Here is a 9,697-nt window from a genome sequence, read left to right on the forward strand (position 1 = left end):
AAAAGATATCTCTGCGTTCAGAGCATCCCAGCTTCCCACCAGCGTGTTTAAGTACAATCTATGTTCTAAGTCTTCATTTTAGAGGTAAAGAGAGACCCAGAAAAGTAACTTAAGATACACCAACACTCAGAGACTAAATAAGACCACCTGGCTACTGAAGACCTATTTAAGGAGATACGAAGAAATCCAGTTTACATGTGGCAATGGAGTTTGGGGTGGAGCTGGGTTTGTTCATACAACAGGGAACAAGAAAGCCCTAGTTAGTCTCTGCCTAGGAAATACACGGCGTAGACTGAGAAGTTCGGTACAGGCCAGCTCCCATCCCGTGAGCCCACTGAGGGGGATAATGGTGGTGAGGGGAGGGAGGGAGATGCCCAGGGAGCCCGCATCAGGAGCCCTTTGCCAAAGCAAGGACTGCGGGTTCTTGATTGAGCAATAAGTGAAAGAGCTTGTGGAGGTTTTTGTAAGAATGGCCTTGCTGAAATAACAGAAAAATATCTAATCACACAATTTTCTAATAACAGCTAAAGATCAATCTTGAATTCTCCCTACTGTATCCCAAGCTGGCAGGCACCCTGTCAGGGACTCTGTTTTCACAAACATCTAAAAAGATCCAAAAGACAGAAAGGAAATGTAAATCGTTCTCTTTACATTCAAGGCTCACAGACTTTAGAATTTCTTTCTAATAGCCTCCAGGTGTTCTTGAGAAGCTCTCTAACAGACAGCAGGAGGTAAACTCCGGGTCTTAGTTTCCTGCACAAAACCATATCTCAGGGGCAAAATCACATCGACTGCAATAAACCTGACTACATCTCAGAGATAACTACATCTCCAGGAACTTAGACGGAAACAAGAAACACAGACAACCTGACTTCTCAAAGCTGCCTGCTAATTACTCCACAACAATTACTATTTTTCTCTTTGTCTCCATAAAAGCAGCAAGCCACCTCCCTTTTCTTTCTTTGGGATGCCAAGCCATGTCTCTCTTTCTTCACCCTCTCTTCCTTTTCCCCAAAAGGGTAAAATAAACTTTTTTACGTTTATATCATAATCTCCGCCTGAGAAATCTTTCTCTACCAGTGCCATTAACACCTACCAGGCTGTCCACTCTAACAGCTTTAAACTGGGAAAGCCCAGAATCCCCAAGGTTAAGCAACAACAACAAACATGAAAAAAAACAAGGCCAGGCTAGAGCTCTGGTTAGGGCATCTCTCTGTCCTGAAGATGACCTCAAGGTATCTAGGAACTTCTGTAGAATACAACTTGAAGGTCTAAAGCTGCCTCTGTCTGAAATCCCTCCCCTTTAATGCCTGTGGCTGGGTCAGCGTGTTGGCTCTCAAATTCAATCACCCAGTCCTCTTGGAGAGAGAACCTTTTAGCCAAAGTGATTTATCTTTCCCCTAAATATTTTTAAATATATTATTTTAGTTAGTATAATTTACTTATAATTTTAATAGTCTGTTTTAAATATCTTTTTGGTATATTCTTAACATTATGTCTTTTCACCATCTATATTTGTTTTATACTATTTTATTCCTTCTAGTAGTTTTCTAATCTATTTGGTTTTTCAAAATGAAACTATCAATCTTTCCAATTATAAAAGTAATTTCCATTTTATGTGTGTGAGAAGGGCATAAATTTGTATATTCCTAGAAAAAAATATGGAAAAATACACACCAAACCTAATAGTGGTGTTATCAGGATGTGTGATTACTTTATATATATGTATATATACATATACATATATATATTTTCTGTTTCTGGATGCGTCATGGTTTTTGTTTGTTTTGTTTTTTATTTCAGAATATTACAGGGGTACAAACATTTAGGTTACATATATTGCCTTTGCCCCGCCCAAGTCAGAGCTAGAAGTGTGCCCATCACGCAGGTAGTGTGCACTGCACCCATTAGGTGTGAATGAACCCATCCCCCCCCCACCTGCCAGACACCTGATGAATGTTACTACCATAAGTGCACATAAGTGTTGATCAGTTAGTACCAATTTGGTGGTGAGCACATGTGATGCCTGTTTTTCCATTCTTGTGCTACTTCACTTAGTGTAGAGTGGGCTCCAGCTCCATCCAATATAACATAAGAGGTGCTACTTCACCATTGTTTTTTGTGGCTGAGTAGTACTCCATCATATACATATACCACGTTTTATTAATCCACTCATGTATTGATGGGCACTGGGTTGTTTCCACATCTTTGCAATTGTGAATTGTGCTGCTATAAACATTCGAGTGTAGATGTCTTTATCACAGAATGTCTTTTTTTCCTTTGGGTAGATGCCCAGTAGTGGGCTTGCTGGATCAAATGGTAGTTCTACTTATAGCTCTTTGAAGTATCTCCATATTACCTTCTACAGAGATTGTACTAGTTTGCAGTCCCACCAGCAGTGTATGAGTGTTCCTATCTCTCCGCATCCACACCAACATTTGTTGTTTTGGGACTTTTTGATAAAAGCCATTCTCACTGGAGTTAAGTGATATCTCATTGTGGTTTTGATTTGCATTTCCCTGATGATTAGAGATGTTGAGCATTTTTTAATATGTTTGCTGTCCATTACTCCATCTTCTTTTGAAAAGTTTCTGTTCATGTCCTTTGCCCACTTTTTAATGGGGTCGTTTGATTTTTTTCTTATTGGTTTTCCTGAGTTCTATACAGATTCTAGTTATCAGCCCTTTCTCAGATGTGTAGCCTGTGAATATTTTCTCCCATTCTGTAGGTTGTCTATTTGCTCTAGTTATAGTTTCCTTGGCTGTGGAGAAGCTTTTTAATTTGATCAGATCCCATTTATTTATTTTTGTTGTTGCTATGATTGTCTTTGGGGTTCTTCATAAATTCTTTGCCTAGGCCTATGTCTTTAAGAGTTTTTCCAGTGTTTCCTTCTAGAATTCTTATGGTTTCATGTCTTAGGTTTAAGTCCGTTATCCATCATGATTTGATTTTTGTGAGAGGTGAGAGGTACAGATCCTGTTTCAGTTTTCTACATGTGGCTATCCAATTTTCCCAGCACCATTTACTGAATGGGGACTCTTCTCCCCAGTGCTTTGTCAAAGATCAGATGGCTATATGAGGATGGTTTTATACCTGGGTTCTCAGTTCTGTTCCATGGGTCTATGTGTCTGTTCTTGTGCCAGTACCATGCTGTTTTGGTTACTGTAGCTTTGCAGTATAGCTTGAAATCTGATAATTAAATTTCTTTTTCATTGGAATCTGTTGCTGGAGAATTATTATGTTGATTTGGTGGTGTCATATTTCCTTGCTTTTTCACATTTCTTTTGTCTTTATGTTGCTGATATCTGCACATCTGGTGTAACAGTCACCTCTTCCAATTTTTTTGGAAGAGCTTTCATAGGAGAAGACTTTTTTCTGAAGATGTGTCTGTGGTGCTGGTTGCGTGTGGCACTTTAGCTTTGTTTCTGGGTGCATGCGGTTGTGTTGTTGCTGTATGATTTCTTTGGCTGTGAGCAGTGTTAGTGGTGTCTGTGATTTTCTCAGTGGCTTGGCTGCAGTTAGTGGAAGCTGTGATGATGCCTTCCTGGGGACAGGGATGCCAGGTGGGCCAGCCCTTGGTCTCCAGTGGTGACAGTGGCAGGATGAGCATACCTGCTTTTAGGTCCTGAGGCAGCACATGCAGATGTCAGTGTTAGCAGGTCCAGTTGGGCTGATTTTGGGAGCTGTGGGTGGCTGGCTCAGGTGGCAGCAATGGCAGTAGTGAGCCAGACAAATAGGCAAGTCCTCGGACCCCAGGCGGTGTGCATGGTGTGGGCAATGGTAGTAGTGGTGGCAGGACAGCCCTCAGGCTCCCAAGTGGCATTTGCCAATGTTACCAATGACTGTGATGGGCTGGGTGGGTCAGTCCGCAGGCCCCCACGTGGTGTGTGCAGGTGGGTGCCAGCAGTGGTGTTAGCGGCAGGCTGGGTGGGAGGAGTGCACTGATTGCAGTGGTGGTGGACTCAGCAGGGTGACCCCAGGCCCCTCGATGGCACACTTGGGGACCACAGGGGAGTGGTCCAGGCTGGGCAGGCCTGTTCTCAGGCCCCTCAGTGACGCACAGGCACAGGCTGTGGTTGTGGGTAGGGAGAGCCTGTCCTCTAGGCACAAGCAAGTGCATGGGGACCCTGCTGCTCTGTGGGGCAGGGCTCCTGTCAGTGGGAGTGGCCCCAGGCAGGTGGGTGGCTTTCAGGCTATGGGGAGCATGTGCTTTGGTCCCCAGAGGCAACAGCATTGGCAGTGGTGTGTGTGGAGAGCCTGACCTCAAGGCACGTGCTAGTGCACCGCAGCCCTGCTGTCGGTGGGGACGGAGTTGCTGTCAGCAGCCCCAGGTAGGCAGCTGTCAGGCTCTGGGGACTGCACGCTGATGCTCTTTGTCCCGAGAGCAGCTTCCCTGGTATGCTGCACCACCCTTTTCCTGGGGTGTAGGACTCTGTAGGCTGCAATTCTGGGGATCCTGCTATACTTGTGGGTCCAGCTGGTGTCGTGCTGCTGCAGCCTTTCAGGGAGACAGAGGTGAATGTCAGAGGGGCTCTGGGGATGTGGAGGTGCAGGAGCTGTTAGGGCCCAGGACAGGATGCCATCTGGCGGGGGTCGGGCTCTCCAAATGGCATCATCATGTAGCTGCTCAGGACTGGGGGAGGTGTGTGGGACCCAGTGTGAGCCCCCTCTCTGTAGCAATGCTTTTGCTCCATCTCTGGGCTCCTCCCTATGCTAGTCCCAGGGTCCTTGAGGGTAGAGGGGTTCTCCCGTGGCCAGGATTCCAAAGTCTGCACCGGGAACATGGACCACTGTGGATCTCTCCCCTGCCCCGCACTGGGCAGCCACTGTGGAGTTTTAGTACCAGGCGCCGGGGGAGCTGGGAGCCTGGTGCTCTGGCTGCAAGAAGCCTTCCGAGCACTGGCAGCAGCAGTTTCTGGGCCGGTGTGGGCAGGTCACTCCAGCAGCTCGGGAGCCCATCAGCAGTCTGAGATGCAAGGGAGGAGAATAAACTCTGCTCTCATTTTGTGTGTGTGTGTGTGTGTGTGTGTGTGCGCGCGCATGGTCTTAGTCCATTTGGGTTGCTGTAACAGAATACCATAGAAGACCAGCAGGCTTATAACAAATGTTTATTTTTCCTAGTTCTGAAGGCTGGGAAGTCCAAGATCAAGACACCAGAGGATTTGGTGTCTGGTGAGGGCCTGCTTCCTGGCTCGTAGAAACCTGTATTCCTACTGTGTCCTCACAGTAAGGCAGAAAGGATGAGGGAGTTTTCTGGGCCCTTCTTTATAAGGGCACTAGTCGCATTCATGAGGGCTCTGCTTTCATGACCTAATCACCTCCCAAAGGCCACATCTCCAAATACCATCACACTGGGGATTATGTTTTAACATATGAATTTGGGAGGGACATAGTCTACAGCATATATTTATGTATGTGTGATAGTTAATTTTATGTGTCAGCTTGGCTGGGCCACCAGGGTGCTCAGATATTTGGTCAAACACACTGTGCTGGCCGGGCGCGGTGGCTCATGCCTGTAATCCTAGCACTCTGGGAGGCTGAGGCGGGCAGATGGTTTGAGATCAGGAGTTGGAGACCAGCCTGAGCAAGAGCGAGACCCCATCTCTACTAAAAATAGAAAGAAATTATATGGACAGCTAAAAATATATATAGAAAAATTAGCCGGGCATGGTGGCGCATGCCTGTAGTCCCAGCTACTCCGGAGGCTGAGGCAGGAGGATTGCTTGAGCCCAGGAGTTTGAGGTTGCTGTGAGCTAGGCTGACACCATGGCACTCTAACCCGGGAAACAGAGTGAGACTCTGCCTCAAAAAAAAAAAAAAAAAAAAAAACCCCACACTGTGCTACTATAATAATTTTGTAGCCACCTCCTGTTCCTACTGTGGTGAGCTCAAGTGTTGTAAGTATCTGCTTAAACACCCAGTTTATCTCTCCAGTAAATTGCATATCACAATAAAAAGTATCCCTCTGGGTTCTCTAGTATTTTTTCATCGTGTTTAGTGCGGTACCACAAATGAATAACATCATGGAACCCATATGAAATGCCATTTGTGATGCCGGAAGTTCTCCCAAGAAGCAGAGAAAAATCCTGACAGCAAAAGAGAAGGTTGCATTGCTTGGTGGGGGCTGTAGATTGAGGTCTGCAGCTGCAGTTGCCCCTCATTTCAGACAGAGGATTCATCTCATAAGCAGACAACGTAAACTTATAGTGTGGATAAATACAGTAAAGTATTGTAAATGTATTTCCTCTTCCTTATGATTTTCTTAATATTTTCTTTAGCTTACTTTATTGTAAGAATTCTGTACATAATACATATAACACACAAAATATGCTTTATTTACTGTTTATGTTATCGGCAAGGCTTCTGGGCAGCAGTAGGCTAATAGTAAAGTTATATGTGGATTTTTGACTATACAGGGAGTTGGCACCCCTAACCCTTCAGTTGTTTAAGGGTCAACTGCAAAAAAGGGTCAGAATAGAGAAAAGAGAGGATGTTTTGGAGGGAGAGTGGTGGAGCAATTTCTCTGCAGAGAGCTGTCGTCAGGCTGGCGGTAATGACACCCTCCAATGCCAAGCCCTGTTCAGGGGGAGGTCTTCAAAGGGGGCTTGCCACATTTCCTGCAGTTGGACTAAAGGATGGCCGGCGGTGAGAGCCAGGGGATGGCTGCACTGGGATCATCTGCATCCCAGAGTTTGCTGGGACCAAGGATGAAGCCTCCTTTCCAAGATCCAGATGTGGGTCAACAGGAAGAAAGAGCCAGAAAGGAGCCACTTAGATTGTGCCCGAGAGGGGCACCTGCATGGATGAAGGGCCCTCACTTGAGAGATTCTAGAGGTGTCCCCAGACCCTTAAGGAGGGAAAAAAAGACCCCTTGAAGCCAGGCATGGTGGCTCATGCCTGTAACCCCAGCACTTCAGGAGGCTAAGACAGGGGGATCACTTGAGGCCAGAAGTTTGAGACCAACCTGAGCAACACAGTGAAATCCCATTTCTACAAAATATTACCCACAAAAAACCAAAAGAAAAGAAAAGGAAAAAGACCCCTTAGAATAGAAGGACTTTCAGCCTGGTTGTGAGAACTTCAGGGAAGAGATCTCCAGAGATTTATAAAAGTTTCCCATGAGAGAGAGAGTCAGTTATAAGCACCTTCCTGGCCCAGAGAGCCTGGAGTCAGCACCCACCGTGGCATCTACTCAAATAGGAGCCATCGTATCACCTTAGCCCTCCTGCCCTGATCCAAACCAGCAGCTCAGGTAGGGTATGGGAAGGGCAGGCCAAGCCCAGTCTCCCTTCCCCAGGGCAGCTTCCTGCTAATGAGGCCCGAGCTGCAGGGGGAGAAGATTTTGATGCCGGCTAAACCAGGTTTGGCTTTTTTATTAGTATATTGAACATTCAATTACTGAATTTGAAAGTATGACTTCAAGTGACCCTAAGGACTATGTGTCACCTAAAAGGGAGAAGAAAGTCATCAAATCTGCTGGATTTTCATCCAGAGAGGGAAATAATTCCCATCTTGCGTACCCTCTAAAGGAATGATGGGTGAAAACAGTTAAGTGGCATTTGATTAACTCCAGAGTTGTGCTTGTTCGAAACACCTTGGGAGAAGACTCCAGGAAAGCCCAGGTGGAAGGCCACCGTGCGAGGGCTGTCAGAAGTCTCCACCCTGGCCTTGCTGTGACAGCCCCCACCCTCTCTGCATGACCAGCTGTCTGAGTCCTTGGGGCAGCCACAGGTCTCAGGCTCCAACAGTAAAGGTAGTAACTCAGAGCACAGCATGTGACCTCTCTGGGTGACACTTGGGCAGTGGGAGGTGGCAAGACAGCTGCAGCAGGTCTATATTTGGACTTTCACTCATGGCAGGCCTGTTGCTATTTGCGGCCGGAGCCAGCTCATGTTTCCATCCCGCTCTGGTGCCCCGCTTGTGAGCTGGGTTGGAAACAGGCAGGGGCAACCTGTGGGGCAAGCAAAGGCCGCCAGGAAGGAAGGAAGGAAGGAAAGCCTGCCGAACACAGACCCCATTTTCTAGCAGAAATCCGGGTCCTCTGAGTTAAAAGAAGCATTTATGGACCCTTAGCAGGCAAGTTTGTGGATAGTCTTATTTTTCCAGTGCAAACTGTATTATTAGAATCTCAACTGAATGCCACAATGTACGTGCAGAACCTTCCCCTTAGGTGGAAGGAGATACCGTGGTACACTGAGATGTTTAAATGACAATGAATAGTGTAAATGTTTTCTGTGTTCTTGCGGCAAGGGTTTGCATTTGGTGCGAGGTGTGACAGAGGCTCTGAAGCAGGTAGGGAGAGGCTGGTGACTGTTGCGATGTGTCTTCACAGTATTTCCAGTTCAGGGGCCCATTTACTAGAACTGTTTGGAATCCTAGATGTTGATGTTATCTGGCTATAATGTTGTGTTGGTAAATACTTCTTATTTTAATCTGCGTGTACGTGCTGACACATCATAATTTCATGCTTGGAGTCAAATACCGAAGAACAGCATTGTAATCATTTCTCACTTACTATGTGCACGGCTTCCAGGAGAAAGTTTGCGGTTGGAAGTTTTCAGCTTTGAGCTGCTCCTGCAAAGTTGCTTTGAACCATTTTGCATTACCGTGCAGCTAACACCTGAAGGCAGCTTTTCTTCGTGTGTCTCAGGAATTTGTAGGGGCTACGTGGATATACTTCTAAAATTATACACAAAAATATGTTCGTGCCCCTGTGGGATCACTTCTGGGAAGAACTCACAGGTTTCAGTAGATTCTCAGAGGTGCCTGTGACCCATAAAAGGTTAAGAAACATTTTGGGAGGACTTTCCTAATTAAAGCACATATAAGCCTTAAGCAAACATCTTTTTTAGTTTTAATTGCCGTCCTATGCACAGAGGTGAGGCTATCCAGCCAATATGGTCATTATGGATTGCTCTAAGCTTTAGTTACTTCATTTATAAAATGGCAATTTATTGTCCATGTTCCTTTCTCCTCTAATTCTGATTCTGTTCAGAAACTAGAAGAGTCTAAGCACTAACTGTGGGGTGTGTTGCAAAATTCCTACTCTGAGGCTGAGTGCACAGAACAGTTTGTGTTTGTGTGTTCAAAGGGCAAATGCTGGCGTGAAGAACATGGTCTTACTAGTATTTGTGCTAAATGTCTGCCAGTCCTCTTGCAAGTGTCTTTCTAATCGTTCAACTTGGTGTTTCACATCCCAGCTTCTAGTTGAACGGATTCCCATGCTGATTTTTTGGTAATACAGAATTGCATGGAAATGTAAGCGGTATTTTTAGTGGGCTGCCCCTCTGCCTGTCGGTGGTATGGCCTAGTGGAAACCTGGGTTTGGAGCCAAGCTCTCCACCTGACTAGCAGTGTGTCCAGCACCCAGCACAGGGCTAAGTACACAGTGGCCCAGATAAATTCTTATGAAGTAAAATTGGCCATAAGCAAGCCCTTTACCCCCACAGGAAGCCAGTTTTGCCATCCGAAAATCGGGAAATTGAATGAGATGCTTTCTAAGGGCTCCTCCATCCCTAGAACACCACATCTCCTCCCGGGCCCCGGGAAGCTCTTGCTGCAGGGAGAGGGCTGCCCTCACAGCCAGCGGCTGGGCCTGGTTACGACACTGTTCTGCTTTGGTGCTTCTCCCACCATCAGCTGTTTTCAAGGGACAGATGTTCCCACAGTGACCACAGATGGTTCCACACTGCTGCAG

Source organism: Eulemur rufifrons, chromosome 3 (genome assembly GCF_041146395.1).
Source record: "Eulemur rufifrons isolate Redbay chromosome 3, OSU_ERuf_1, whole genome shotgun sequence".
NCBI classification, from domain to species: domain Eukaryota; kingdom Metazoa; phylum Chordata; class Mammalia; order Primates; family Lemuridae; genus Eulemur; species Eulemur rufifrons.